Source organism: Colossoma macropomum, unplaced genomic scaffold (genome assembly GCF_904425465.1).
Source record: "Colossoma macropomum unplaced genomic scaffold, Colossoma_macropomum, whole genome shotgun sequence".
In the NCBI taxonomy this organism is placed as follows: Eukaryota; Metazoa; Chordata; class Actinopteri; order Characiformes; family Serrasalmidae; genus Colossoma; species Colossoma macropomum.
This window is the reverse complement of record NW_023494810.1, coordinates 12,912,401-12,928,975: the sequence shown is the minus strand read 5'-3', so window position 1 is coordinate 12,928,975 and position 16,575 is coordinate 12,912,401. Positions and strand designations below refer to the sequence as shown.

Below are 16,575 nucleotides of genomic sequence, written 5' to 3'. Positions count from 1 at the left end.
GGGACATGCAAGGCACAAGAGCTGTATGGCAAAACAGTTGCCCAAAAAAAAACGTTTTTACGATTTACTTTACAAACCTAAACATATACTTCACAAATAAAGAAAATGTGTAGGTTCACTGGTGGTTTTGTATAGTAAATAAAATGGCTACATTTGCGCTGTAGACATTGTGACCCCTGGTTCCTATCACCACCACTGTAAAGAAGCTAGTAAGTTTCTCTACAATGAACCGTTTCATTTCAAACCATTCAGAGATTTAATGTTGATAATGTCAAAAAGTGTGTACAAAAAGTGTAATAAGTTTCTGTGAGGGAGCTTTTGAAGGTATTAAATGCTTCAGATGTCTGGTCCCTATCACCACCAGTGTGAACAACTGACTCAATAAGTTTCTCTAAAATGGACCATTTCACATCAAACCACTCTGAATGACTCCATTTACATCTTAACCATTTAATTAATCAAATCATTTTCAAAAAAATGTTAGAATTTCCTTTCAAGGCAACAAAAAATGCACTGAAACTGCTACATGAGAGTTTTCATCCAGTCTTTGATGCATGTTTTAAGGAAAAAGACCTGTCAGGGTCTTATTTTGAAATAAGTAAAAACTACCGTCACCTATTCAAATCCAGGATAAACAGACTGGGATTATTGGGACTGTGTTAAGTGCTTATTTCAAGAGACAACACTACTTGCTTTCAGAGAACACCTTCATAGACATGAATAAAATTATGGGGATTCTGAACCTCCTATTACAAGAAAGACACGACACTGCCTCATGCTCGTCATAACAAAATGCCATAAGTAGTCATCATAACTGAGGTTAGTTCATGGCAGCTACTACAACCCTCTATTTCTGGACAGACTCATAACGTCTTCATTAACTGCTGACATAACTGTCTAAAGGTGGTATCCAGCTTGCCCTGGTGTTATCCTGGTGAAGTTATGCATATTCAAAACAAGTCTTTTTGCATGAGATCTTACCGTCTCAAATGTATAATGTATATAATGGTTTCCAGTTTTTGACATCATTTGAAAATGCCTGTTTTGCTTTACATTGTTTGTAAATTTCATGATGAATGGACCACAAAAATGACCCAGAATGACCTGGAAAAAGGTCTGGTTCCATTGACTTACATTAAAAGTATGTTTTTTCCTTTTCCTGTAAAGTTAGCACTTCTCATTCATTCATTCTCATATCATTTTTAATTTTTTTATATGATTTGAGAAAGGCAGCTGCCCTTTATGTTGTGTCAAAATTTCATGATGAACATACCAACAGAAATGGTCCAAAATTACCTGGATTTTTTTTTCTCTATTTACTTCTATTAAAAGCTAAGAACGTCCTGTAAACTTACATTTTTGGAGATACAAGGTTTTGTTCAGACAGCAGCGATATACATGTAAGTAATATATAAATATTACTTTTTTCCCTGAATCTGAATGAATGAAATCAAATGAAAGGGTGAAAGATACACACACTAGCTGTATAATGACATGTAAACATATATAAAGAATACATAAGCCACACTACAATTTTAGTATACTAACATTAAAAAAGAAAAAATCATTGGCTGGGCAGATGACCTTTGTGGTATGCTGTGCCCCTCCCTTGTCTACTCACAGCAAGTCCAGTGCACACCTACAGAACGGCAATTACTAACATCAAACTGTAAAAATGGCACGCTGCAGATTCATACTGGATTAAAATCACTTCACAATAATTAGTGTCAGTCACCTCAGATTCATATTGGATTAAAATCACTCCAAAATTACTTATGCCAAACCGTAAAAACTGCACACTGCAGATTCATACTGGCTCCACAATTATACCCCCTGTCCATGCAGAACTACACCCCCTGCTAACCCAGAGCCACGCCCTTGTCTGTCCTTAGATACGCCCCCATCAACAGCTGTATGTCTGCATCATGACTGACCCTCTGAATATAATCAGAATTAATAAGACCCCTTGCTTTTCAAACTGTGCCCCCCAAAAGGGAGACATAAGTAGCTAACATACAAACAGTACTGTACATACATGTGACATCAGTAACTACATTTCAGGCATGTCTAGTATCACTGGTGTCCAGAACCTGTGCTTAAAACAGAAGGCTGGGAAGCCCAGAGAAGCCCAGTAATTTGCACCAAATGGATGACTTACAGTTGGCTCTCTGCAACGCAACAGGCTGCCCATTCTGTCCTCCAAAGGACGGAACAGGGCATAAATCTTTCATGGCGCCCCTGTGGCCGTGTCATGTATGGTGTGCTCACTGCTGTTTTAACAAGGCCTCTGGCCCTTCGGCTATGTCTGGACTGCAACTTGAGCCAGGTCACAGGGCAGGTATTTGACTGTGGGTTTATTTTCCAAAGTATTACTCACGAGCCCATAATAGCAAGCAACAAGAAATGACATCAAGAGACACTGCAAGGCCTTCAATTTCCTACATGAACAGTGATAATTTGAAATTGTCTGAATGAACAAATTAAAAAGGCATTGCTTCCAAAAAAGCAACTGCTACCCAACCGATCCACTAAGAAAAACTGCAATTTGAAAAGTTCTAACTGTTTTCAAAACCACCTAATTGTGCTGATTTGCTCCTCAACTCTACAAAGACCTAACAGGACAGAGAAACGAGAGCATTTTAATTTGACCTTGAGTTTTGAGACATTGTTTGCAAACCAGCTGTGAGAATGTTTAGTCAAGAAAATTTACAAACATAAAGCAGATGGTCTAGAAGTTGAAAACTGGATGTACTATGAGCAAAATACACACAAACTGAACTAAAAGTCATACGCATCCCCATCCATTCTAAACTCAGTCCAAAAAAAATCAACAAAAATCAACTAGCAAGCACAAAAAACGTCAGCAAGATGAACTGCAGGGCTGTCAGGTGTTCAGGTCAGAGTTTAAAACCTCAGATTAGCAACACAAGAGATGGTACAAGAGGAAATAACAGGAGGCAGCCTGTAAAAACTACACACACTGCAGATTCATACTGAATTAAAATCACTCCACAATTATTACTGTCAGACTGTAAAACTACACACGCTGCAGATTCATACTGAATTAAAATCACTCCACAATTATTACTGTCAGACTGTAAACCTACACACACTGCAGATTCATACTGAATTAAAATCACTCCACAATTATTACTGTCAGACTGTAAACCTACACACACTGCAGATTCATACTGGATTAAAATCCCTCCACAATTATTACTGCCAGACTGTAAAACTACACACACTGCAGATTCGTACTGGATTAAAATCACTCCATAATTATCACTGACACACTGTTAAGACCACTGATACTGCAGATTCATAGTCAATTAAAATGAAGCCACAGATATTACCATCAGCAGATTCATAGTGGATTAAAATAACTGTACCATTTGAATCATAAGTGTTGATTTATGACCCAAGTAAGTCCAAATGGTGCCTAACATTTCCAAAGGTTACTACAGTGTTGAGGACTTCACACTAAATGGAATGCTTACTGAGGACCTAGGGACAACTTCAACGTAAATTAAAGGTTAATTTCATCTAGCGTTGATTCTGCAAAAGGACTGAGAAATGGCCAATCAAATCCCAAACCACAAATGAAGAGATGTGGGCATGGCTCTGTGCGTTACGCCACTCTTGTCATGACAAAGTTCTGTCAACACACATATGACACACATTACACACAGTGAAGTTTGTGCAATTCCAGCAAAGGCCAAAAATACACTGTTTCTCTGAATCAGTCAGTGTTTAGGGGAATTGAGAGCACTTGACAGTTTCATGTGGCACAGCATAATAGGAGCTGAAGAACTGTATAATTTCAACAAAGACGCACAATAGCATCTTTATCAGGAACATGGAGGAGAAAAAGTTTGGAAGGGAAGTGAATTTGAATGAGAACTTGAAAACAGAGTGTCTTTGTCTGTGGTGTTAGGAGAAGGCTTGTGGGTCATACACTAAGGGTCCTCACAACAGATAACAGAATCATTTACCGAACTGGTGAAAGAGTGATGGCCCACGCTGACAGGAACAAGATCGCAAAAAGGCATTTTTAGTCATTCCTATCTTAACATGACAATATAATCATCTGAAATTGTCCATCTTGTACTGTATTGTCTGCAACTCATACAGGGCTGTGCAAGTACTGTATGAGTTTTAGGCACCTAAATTATTATTTATCTGAGCAGTAAGTGTTTATTAGCTCAGAAAAACACTAAATTATAGTAAGTACAAATAACAAATACAGTAAGTTGAACTTTTATGTTTGTCTGTGTGTTTGTGTAACCATTTCCTGCCCTCTCCTCAAGGAAACCCAGTTCAATCTGGAGTTATCACTTAGCAACTGTTTTGGCTAATCCATACTTCATTATGTTAAATCAGGAGCTGATGATCTACGTGGTGTCGGGGGGCATTCAGGAGAAATCTGGACCCAACTTTGTTCTTCAAACTACTTTTTGAAATAAATTCTTGTTACATTTTACTGTATTTATATTTATTTGCATTTATTTAAATAGTTTATATGAGTTTTATTGTTAATACATATTGTACCATGAAATCTGTGTATTGTTACACCTCCAGAGGTGAAAGCCCCTGGTCTCCGTTCGATTTTCCAAAATGGAAAGTAGTGTAATGAACGTCACTTTTTGAGTGTTTTATGATGAGCAAAGGATATTTTTTGCAGTCTTTTTGTTTTTGTCATGGTGCAAACAACATGGCTAAATAAAAAAACCCACTAACAAAAAACATTTTGCAACTAGTGTGTAGTTTTGAAGCAACATGAATAATTTGCATTTTAATGTTGTTTAAATTACATCGTGTTTTGTGAAGCCAGCAGTAAACCCCAAATAAAAATGAAGTTTCAAAGCAAAACAATGAGTGAATATACATGCACTTAATAATCTGATAACTGCAGAAAATCAGATTTTGTCAGTAATCTGATCAACGCATTTAATCAGATAATGGGAAACCTTATCATATTTTGCACTGCAGCTGGCCAATAAACTCACAGAACAAGACCTGACATAAACGTAATGAAAAACCCAAACTTCATGCTGCAGCTTTTTTAAACAGTATGGCGTTTATATGACTATTTGAATAATCAGATAAATGCAGAAACCCAATTATGATCGGATTATTAAATGCATGTAAATGCACTCACTGTCCTTTTGGCCAAAACAACACTACTGTTTGAGTTTGTACAGTCCGGTGTGCACTGCTCCCTAAACAGAACTCTACATAAGTTGCATAATTTTCTGAGACCACCCCCTGACTGTGATTGGTTCTAATCCCTGCATCATTTTCTGAGACGGCCCCCTGACTGCGAGTGGTACTAATCACTAGGTCGGTTGTTCTGAGACCTCCTTCTGACTGTAATTGGTTCTAATCACTGCACTGTTTGGTCCCCTGACTCACTAGGTTGTTTGTTCTGAGGCTACCCCTTGACTATGATTGGTTCTAATGACCATGTCGTCTGTTCTGAGACCTCCCCCTGATTATAACTGGTTCTAATCACTGTGTCAATTTCTAAGACCTCCCCTTGACTGTGATTGGTACTAATCACTAGATTGTTTCTTCTGAGACCTCCCCCTAATCACCACATCATTTGTTCTGAGCCCTCTCCCTGACTGTGATTGGTTCTAATCACCACACTGTTTGTTCTGAGACCTCCCCCTGACTGTGATTGGTTCTAATCATTCCGTTGTTTGTTCCGAGACCTCCCCATTAATGTGATTGGCCCTAATCACTAACTCATCTGTTCTGAGATGTCCCCGTGACTGTGATTGGTTCTAATCACCATGTTGTTTATTCTGTGACTGCCCCCTGACTGTGATTGGTTCTAATCACTAGGTCATTTGTTCTGAGACCTCTGCTTGACTGTAGCTTGTTCTAATCACCATGTTTGTTCTGAGACCTCAGCTTCACTGTGATTGGCTCTATTCGCTAACTTGTTCGTTCTCAGACAACTCCCTCACTGTGATTGGCTCTAATCACTAACTTGTTGGTTCTGAGACAGCCCCTTAACTGTAACTGGTCCTAACTGCTAGGTTGTTTCTTCTGAGACCTCGGCTTGACTTTGACCGGTTTTAATCACCATGTTGTTTTTTGAGACATCCCCCTGACTGTGATTGGTTCTAATCACCATGTCATTTGTCCTGAGACCTCCCCCCGACCGTGACTGGTCCACTGGACAAAGTGAGCTTCCAGCGATACTCTGGTCCACTGGACAAAGTGACGGTTCTAACGACACTCTGACTCTGAGCGAGTTCTTTTTAAGCATTCTTACGACAGCATGGTCACAGTTCAGCAGTTCGATTTTGTTTTAGTTCTTTCATCGTTTGATGTATACTGCCAGCTTAACAGCCTTAACACTCCAGGACACAGCGTGGTTGTCCCCCGAAGTATCCCAAGCATCTCTGGCTCACTGAATGTAAAAATGAGGGCTGTTTAAGTTATGCCTTTCTGGCTCTGATCTACACTAAACACAGCCTCACATTTCAGCATGGAGCCATGTTTAATAGGAGTCCTTCCTAGCCTGACAAGCAGACCACACAGCCCCTAAAATGAGAAAGCCATGTGTGGGCTGTAGAGCACGCTTCCTCGTGAGTGGGTTGAAAAATGGTTTCCTTTGCGTTATCCACACGGATGTGCTCAATCCGACCCACGGAGAGGTGTACTCGACATTCCACTTACGGCCAAAAAACATGACTGTAAATATGCGCTCCAATTAAGCAGCTGCCCAACTTCCGACTCGGACATAAGGACCTCTGTGAGAGATGAAGTGTCAAAATATTATGGCAACACTAGCAACCACCAAAAAGCACTGCTTGGAACTCTATAAATGTAAAGCGGCTTAAGAGGGAAGTACACGAAGGTCAACACGTGGAGGCGTATTGCATTATGCAACCAAATATTTGCCTTATTTAATAGTTGTATAAATTTAGTGTGTCAGGTATAAACTACATACTGTGTCATTTTTGTCATATTTTAAACGTGATGCTAAACAAAATGGTACTAACGAAAGTTAATACCAGCTTTTCTTTCCTGTACTGAGCCCGCTTTCATATAAGCATCTTAGAATTTAGATCATCTTAACTGGTAGAGAATACGTGCAGTCTGATGCTCGCTCTACCATTTAAGAATCATCTTTGTACTAAGATGTTTTTGAGAAACACATCCTTGGTCATCTACTTTTCCAAATGAAGAACAGCATTTTAGGTTTAAAGATAACAGTAATGTGACAAATAGGCTGTAAAATGAAGTGAACTACCTTCTGGGAAAAGCCACTTAATTCATAGGACCCAATGAATCACTTCCTGAATAGAGCTTCTCTTTTGTTAACTGCAATACATTATTCTTTACAACAGCTTTCACACATATTTCCCAGATCACTTCAGAACGGGCTGTAGTTACACTGTACTTTCTGTTCATTTGAAAAACTAGGTGAACCTACCATTCGATATTGCTAAAAAGCTACAAAAGGGGAACTTATAGTACTGTGCAAGTCAGAGACAATCCTTCATTTATTTTATGACTAGTCAAAGCAGCCACTAAGTAAAATTTTTCAGTAGATATTATGTGGAGATTAGACAGGATAACCCACTTGCCTAAGGAAGGAGAATGTCAAAGGAAAATAAGTGAAAAAACAGGAGTTTCCAGAACTGGAGTTAAAAAACTGATTAAAAGCTACAGAGAAAATGGGCCTCCTAACAACCACCTGGAAGACCTGGTAGACACCAAAACTGCCCCCATCAGATAAACAGCACTTAAAGCTTTCATCTTTGAGAGAGAGGAGAAAATCAAGCTGCTTCACATCTGAAAACATCCACAGGTGTTTCTGTCCATCCTTCCACTGTGACAAGACAACTCAGCTCTATGGGTCTGAAAGGATGTGTAGCTGTCAAGAAGCCTCACTGAGAAAAGGAGACAGACACATCAAACAAAGAAGCTGAACAATGGACTGACCACCCCAGAGTCCAGACCTCAACATCACTGAATGTGTTTGATTACTTCAGAAAACGATCAACCAACTTCTAAGACTGAACTTTGGAGGTTTGTCTGCAGATTTCTTAGAAAACTGAAAGTTAGTCTCCTGAAAAGAATGGAAGCTGGAATAAAGGTAAAGAGTGACACAGTAAATATGAAAATAGTTGATATTATATTTAGTTGTTGAAGCTGCCGTATAATTTTCTGTTAAAAATATATGTTCTGTTTTGTTGTCGATGCTTCATGGCGGTTTTGCTAGAAATTATATAAATGAAGGGTGACATTTACAGTACCGCAGTTTTAGAAACCAAGGAGCAAAATCCAGTGACAAAATGTATTGAACAAAAATAACTATCATTTCATCATTAAAAGTACACATTTACAGCTAAGTCTGGCTTGTTGCTTAGTACATTTGTACTGTTTAAGCTTTGTAAAAACTTAACTTTCTTAAGTAATTGTCAAAACAATCACTACATTACTTTTTAGTAAACATCTTTCAGAGCAATGCTCGAGTTCTAAGTAACATTTTTATGTAGTAATTAAATCTATACAAGCAGGTCTTAGCAAAGACTCTGGCCACTGTGGAGAGGACCAGCCCAAGCATCCTGTTCAAACACTCATTTCCTCTGTGCGTTTCCCACTTCCTGAGGTTGGGGACTAGGCAGCACCCACCAGGTTAGACATCAGATCCTTTATTCTCAGCATCGGTCATTTCCTGCTTGACGCATCTGATCTCCAAACAGTTCTAAATGCTTGCATCGCAACCGTCATGAATCTAGATGAAAAACCTCAAACTGATTATGGACCAGCAGTTATAAAAGACATCATGACATCACAGCTATTCCCTCATTTCCAGCTTCCACTCTAAGAGAACAATGGCAATGACCTGGCAGAAACTAAGGTTTCATTTTGACACTAAAGTTCATCTGTCATACATGAGAATTGTCAGAAAATTGTAAAAATAAACCTGTTTAAGGATAAACAGTTAAAATCTACAGAGAAATGTCAAGCCTACTGCTTGAGTTATTACTGCTGCTTTGTGTTTAAGAAGAAATTACACAATTTATTACAATACGATTTATTATGTAGTGAGTTACGTAATGAATTACACTTACATTTGATCTACACTCTGTATCGACAGTTTCTTCCCCTGGGCCATCAGGCTGCTGAATAGCCAGTAGTGCTGGTGTATCGGTCAGTGGGCCTGTCACTACACCTCTGAATCATCATCATTATGATCTCAATAGACAATCCACACCTCAACAGACTTACTCTGATCTTACTGTAACTTCAATCTAGCAAATTTATACCTGCACATACACATTCACACCTTCAACCACATATATATATAGATATCTATATATCAATATTCTATCTCCTGTGTACCCTGCATCTCATCTATCTACCCCAGACTCACTAACTGCATATATGGCAATGTGTACAACTGTACGTATCATAGCTCTAATAACCTATACTACTGTGCAAAACTGTACATTGAAATAGTGCAACACTGGTGTATACTAATGTATATATTGTGTATATGTGTATACACTAATATATATATATATATATATATATATATACATATGATTGATGATCTATCCAATCTAGCCTTCTTAACTAAATAAAAGAATTATAAATGTCCTTTTAGCTGTGTATTTCCTCATGTGTGTTAGCAGAAAGTAGAATATTTGATCATTCTGAGCAGTTTGAACAACTTTAAGATGCTCATCTTAAGTAAAGCACTTCAAATAAAAATATTTCATCTATATTTAATACAAGTTGTTGAGCAGCTTTAAACCCCAGGGAACCTTAATCCATGTTTTCTGTCTTTCTGTCTGTTCATCTTGATCTTGTGGGAACAGAATATACATGCACAGCATATGTCCTGTGAATAACTTTCCAATGTCCACTAAACGGCTGATGTATTTCGCCAAAATTTCAGTGTAAATGCTCTGGAACCGCATGCAGCTCTTTTACTATCCTGGTGTGGCTCCACAGAAGAATTACATTTGTAGGCAAAAACAAAATAACCCTCTTTTGCAGTAAAATAAAGCTCTGCTGATCGTTCAAACACAGTTTTAACAATAAATGGTCTTAAATGCTGGAGTTAATGTAGAACTGCTAATTCACCCTTTAGCCTTGAAGGCTGGCGCACAGACTGCTGGTCACCATAGCAACGCAGACAACAATCGTGCCTAGCTAGTAGCTAACGAAACGGCAAAGAGAAAGATTTAAGACAGACACGATAATTTGGAGATGAAGGGACTTATTTGCATTTACAATCACTCCAGCTGGTTTCCTGATACGTTTAATCTGCAACGAGAAACTGTCAAACACTAAAAAGTCATGAAGCTGATATCTTTTCAACAGAATTTTCCTGTTTCACCTTAAATGGTGCAGCAGTAACATTCTGGTGCCTCAGGCACCATTTAAGGTTGAACAAGAAAATTTAAACAAGAAGCTGGTGAATGAGAAGCTGACTTCAGCCTCGTAAAAAAGTCCAACATTGAGAGAGATTTTACAAGAAACTGTTCCACTTTTGCGAAAAAGTTTCCTGCCAGAGATGCGAGAAAAGCAGCTATAGCTGAGCTAAAGCTTAAAGCAGACCAAAGTAAGTCTGCGTTTTTTGTTTATATTTTTTATTCGACACTAGGACATCAGCACATACTGAGACATATTTACAGTAAATTGGTAAAACGATACTTAATAAATCGATATAAAATGTTGTGGCTCCCAAGGTGGTTTGATTTTTGCTGAAAGAACAAAATGTCTCCTCTTAACATTTGGGTTGCGATCACTGAGTTAGACCATCAGAAGCAACCAAATGCACATGATGCATACAAAACAACACATCCACAACTAACTCACTGCCTGGAGTTCAGAGCTTGAGCCTGAAAGCAAAAAACAAGTGGAAGTGCTGGTCTTCTTAGCAAAGGTAACAGGCCTGGACCTCAATTTATAGAAAAAAAAAACACAATTTAAATGACAGTCACAATACTGGTTAAATAAAAATGCAATTCCATATTTTCCTCAAATTGTTCAAACCTACATATAAACATAAAGAAAAAATACTGCACTGGTATCAGCCTCGATACAGCTTGTCCCTGCTTGTAAGAGCAATATGTAATTACAATTTTTATAACTGTAATTATAATAAATAATACAATTGCACCATGCTTTTGTTATTGCCTGCAACTTACAAACTCTATTTTAAAATTCATCTGTGTACAAAGAGCACTACACAGACATGCTTTATTTATATCAGCCATAAATTGGAAGCTCTAGTGCAGCTCATCATAACTGCCCATTTTCAGGGCCATAATGTCAAAAGCACAGGGTGTTCTGATTACTGCTCTCAGAAGATTATGGGTGGCTGAGACAAAAAAAAGCCTAACAGTCCGACCAAACAAGATAGGGTATTTTCCCAGCATGAAAAGATCTGTTCATTATTCATAGCTTTGTGAAACAAACAAACATAAAAATGTCTCACAAGTCTCAGACAACAGAGTGACTCAGACACATGCAACAATTAGCCAGAGCGCATTACCCAACACCTGGACTGGACTAATGAATGGCTTCATTATTTTATCCATTTGCAATCTGATCTACAATCAGCTGTTCTGTATTGTGCAGCTCACAAAGGTGTGAGTGTAGGCCGGGGTGGGAAGACTTGCTTCTGAGCCACCCGAGGGCAAGAGGAAGCAACCGGCTAGAAGTAGAAGTTCAGGTAAGCACCTCTGAAGAAAGCTGAATCGCACACTAATGGCTTCACCTCACAATGCTCTCATTCATGGTCGTGTTTAGACAAAGACCGCGACAGCCAGCGCAGGTCCATATAAACACCGCCAGCTCCAGAGCAATGAGTTTCCACATCACTGTCACTGCATGAAGAAAAGACATCTACTTTTAAACTAGAGTTGTCAGGACCGATTACATTAAAAATCGACTAATCTACAGATTATTTAGAGAATCAGTCTGTTTGTTTTTTAAAGTAAAATAAACAAAACAATAAACCAATAACCTTTCAAAGATTTCACAATACTTCACTGAAAAAAAATAAAAGAAATAAAAACAAAAAAATTAATAAATAAAATGCATATAAATGGGTCCACCACACTGTTTCTTACTGTAAAGTATGAATACAGGATTATTCTTTCATCAGGAGGCAGAGTAAAGTCATCATATCACAGGACGTCTGCAATGTTTACGATCGATTCATACAGGACAAGAAATCTCAGCATAAAATACACATTCAGCTGCTTACAAGCAAAAACCCAAATGTTTTAATAGCAACTCTGTTCATCCTAATCATCTATCTAGCTATCCTAAGAGAATGCAAAGTGTTATCAGTTCAGGAATTTACAACCAAGTCAACATCAACCCACAAAGTAAAACATTTTTCTGTCACTTTACATGTTTGAATGTTCGTAAACATACACTTGAGGCAGGTATATATGGGCTTGATCAGGGAATATTTACCAACAAGGCAATTAGCACAGAATTTAATATAACCTGGGGTTATTTCTATGACTCGTTTTAAAACAGGATTAATATAATCTGGAGTTATTTCTAGGGTTCATTTTACAACATAGGATTAATATAATCTGGGATGATTTTTAGGGTTCATTCTACAACACAGGATTAATATAATCTGGGTGGTTTTTAGGGTTTGCTCTACAACATAGGATTAATATAATCTGGGGTTATTTCTAGGGTTTGATCTACAACACATGATTGATGTAATCTGAGGTGATTTTTAGGGTTCCATCTACAACATAGGATTAATATAATCTGGGGTTATTTCTAGGGTTCGTTCTACAACATAAAATGACTATAATCTGGAGCTATTTCTAGGACTCGCTTTAAAAACAGGATTAATATGATCTGGGGTTATTTAAAAAGCTATTTATCTGGGCAGCAAGCGCTCTTTTTCTAAAAAAAAACAAAACACTAATATTACAATAGAAAAACAAACATTAATACTAATTAGTGTTTTTGTGCATATAATGTGCTCCTTTAACCATTTTTTACTATTTTATGCATGTTAATGTTAATTTTTTAACCATTTGTCCAAACCTCTCCCTGAGGAAACCCAGTATCATTTATAGTCACCATCCAATTTCTGGTTTGTCTAATCAATATTTCATTAAATTCATTCAGGTATGCTGGTGGAGAATAGCCACTCAGTGTGGGAGGGTGTCGAGGAGAAGTCTGAAACCAAACCTGTGTTCTTCTAACCAGCTCTCAACTCCTTTCTTGAAAACAAGAATTTCTTTTTACTTACTGTATTTATGTTTATTTGTACCTGTTCTAATGTTATTTAGTGTCTTCATGAGTAAAAACACACTTAGTGCCCAAATAAATAGTTTTAAATCATTTTCCCGGCTGCCTAAGGCTTTTGCACGGTTCTGTATGGTTTACGTACTGAAGGAAAATACTGTTTGAAACTGTCTAAGTCACTTAAGTTTCCCTTCACATCATCTAAGGGCCGTGTAATCATAAGCTGAGGTATTTATAATATATAGCATCACAAAGAGAGCAGAGCGAATTAGATGCTGGATGGTTCCACATGGTTCAAATTCTACAGCCTAACACAATGAGACTGAGCCCAGGCAGGGACACACTTCCTCTCATTTAGGGTTGGACTCCATGTGTGTTTGTAAACCACTGCAGGGAAGAGAGAGAAGAGTGCTGACGTGGGACTTTCCCACACTTTCAGCCCTCCATCCGGCCTCCATCCGTCACTGGAGAGTTCTACTGAAGCTCTGTAAGCACAAAGGTTCTCAGGGCTTCTGGATTTGTTCTAGATTTGTCTTTTTTCCCAATTGCTTATAACAGGTAAGTGAAACCACAAGTTCAACACCCCATCCTGATCAGCAGTGAAGCACAGAATTCATTCACGGCTTCTTTTTTTCATGCACTGAATTCGTAAATTAGTTTTTCAGTATATAAACTAAGGCATCTTTCATTAAAGGGCCCATATCCTACATTTTCTTATATTTTATTTTTTTCCTTAAAGCCCACTTATAATTTTTCTATAGCTTCATACACCACAAATTATCAGGATTAATTTTTACATGACTATTTTTGAACATCTACTTATCCCTTAGAATGACAGGCTGAAACACTCCTTATAACGAGGGTGGGTGAGGGGGGTGAGGGTGGGTGAGGAGGGTGGGTGAGGGGGTGGGTGAGGAGGGTGGGGGAGGGTGGGTGAGGGTGGGTGAGGAGGGTGGGTGAGGGTGGGTGAGGAGGGTGAGGGAGAGGGAGAGTGACGGAGGTTGAGGGTGGGTGAGGGAGGGTGAGGGGGTGAGGGTGGGTGAGGGTGGGAGGGTGACGGAGGGTGAGGGTGGGTGACGGTGGGTGAGGGGGGGAGGGTGAGGGAGGGTGAGGGAGGGAGGGAGGGTAGGGAGGGAGGTAGGGAGGGAGGGAGGTAGGTAGGGAGGGAGGGAGGGAGGGAGGGAGGGTGAGGGTGGGTGAGGGTGGGCGGGATGGCTTATTTGGTGAAAGAAAATCTGTGCATATATCTTGTTTCTGCTTTGAAACCTTTCTTTCCTGCTTACCCAGTAAACAGAACAGCCAAAAAAAAACTTTCAATGCCTTGTGAAAAAACAAAGGGATTTTTGTACATAAGATGTATGAGTGTGAAAAACCTTTTTAAAGTTTAAAGAATCCTCACATAATGTAAAGGTTAAATACAGATTAAAAATACAGACTCAGTCAATTTCATCTTTACAGGCGAGCATAAAAGTCAACAAGAGTGTGTGTTTTTGTGTTTAAATGCTGCTTGTTTATTGTGTCAGTTGTACAGGATTGTCTGTTATGAAGAAAGCTGCAGTTGTGTGTTATATCTAGTTTTGTCTTTGTGAGTGTAAATAGTTTTCACAGAAGGGGGTTGTCACCCCTCCCCTTTCACCCCTCATTGCTCGCTAGCAGCTCGACACAAGAGTCACAACATTTCACACACAGAGAGACAACAGGATCCTAGATCATCTGATAACAGAATTACGAGGAACAAATATTTAATTATATTTATTAAAAAGTATTTGTTAAAGATATCCAACTCTATTTTAATTCCATCAGTGAAATGGCCACTAAGGGGCACTGCAGAAAGAGGCTAAACACAGGGTATTTCTTCATCTTCCTGCTAATCTTCAGAATATGCTGACCGAGGCCATGTTTAAATTATTTGGGACTATTTTACACTTAAGTGTTATACTGTAAAAATTATGTATTAAATGAAAATATTGATGTCAATTAAGCTGTCAATAATATGTTTCCATGTTAAATCCAACAAACAAGTGTTGTTCAGACAACAGTCTTCTACTTATTTTTTGCCACAGTATGTTTTTATATGAACTACTGTGATGCTACACCATGGCCATGAAATATCTGCTATTGTGACAGCCCTACAGCACATATTAGTTTGATGACATTTCCATTTCAAGATCTCATTTGCTAAGAGTAATTTTAAAGGTAGTTTCTGCATTGGTCATCTAATATTAAGAGATTCACTGTCCAAAAAAAGCAAACAAACAAAAAAAAAACATCACTGATGTTTGAACTCAACTGAAATTATGGTGAATGGACCAAAAGAAATACTCTATACATTTTTAAATAAAATCTCTTTACATTAACTTCCATTTAAAGTTAAGAATGTTTTTGCCTTCTCCTGTAAACTTACCATTTTAAAGATTTTTTTTTTGACAGCAAAGTTGTCTTACAACCTGACTCTTTCTTAATGCTTAATCTTATTTATGTTCTTTCCCCCCCCAAAAAAATAGCATTCTAGTATTCATAAAGCATCCTGCAAACCTCCATAGCCCTGTCTGAGTTAAGGGTCTTAGAGTTAACTGCAGATCATCATTCATTCATCTTTAAACAAACATGCTGGAGAAGCAGAGAAGTTTAAACCCATGTGCAGAAAAAATGACATAACAGTGAAAATTACTGGGGTCCTCAACCTAACGTATAAAGGGCACAATCACTGGGGTTATATACGTTTTCAAATGGCAATAATTTCTGATTTCCTAACTCTGAACAGTAACAGAATGGTACGATTTTGTACTTCACAAGACTGAATGAGTGACAGCAGCATATATCATGCTGTAATCTGTACAGATAATGTAAACAGTGCTGAGGTTTCAACATGATGATACATTTGGATATATTGAGTCTAGTTTAGTGCATGAAACAGTGTAAGAAACTGTTTGGGTAAAATAAAATGAAATAAACTCATTAACATTATGACTATTTCATTTTGCTAAACAACATTACAATTAATATTAAGATTTTATTTCCTTTTTGCCGTTACAGAAATTCATCATTATGAGGCATTAAAAAGCTGTTTAGCTACAGCAGAGGAAATGTTTACTGCAGGTTTCCCAGAGGAAGATATAGCGGGGGTGGTGGTATTATAATCAAAAATACAGATTTAATTTATACCACAAAATATTGTGATAATTATTTTTAGATATCATCTTATCATCTCATTATTAGATATCATCTTAGATATCATATTAGGCAACACATCTTAGTGATCACTGCATTTTGAAGTATCTGGCAACCTAGTAAGTCTTACCTCAATTA

The 16,575-nt window shown here is 38.0% G+C and overlaps 1 protein-coding gene across 2 annotated transcripts in view; it reads right to left on the bottom strand.

The window, feature by feature from the left end:
• atg7 (ATG7 autophagy related 7 homolog (S. cerevisiae)) overlaps nt 1-16,575 on the bottom strand; it is a 111,072-nt gene that overhangs the window by 28,622 nt on the left and 65,875 nt on the right. The gene's annotated exons all lie outside the window — the stretch shown is intronic.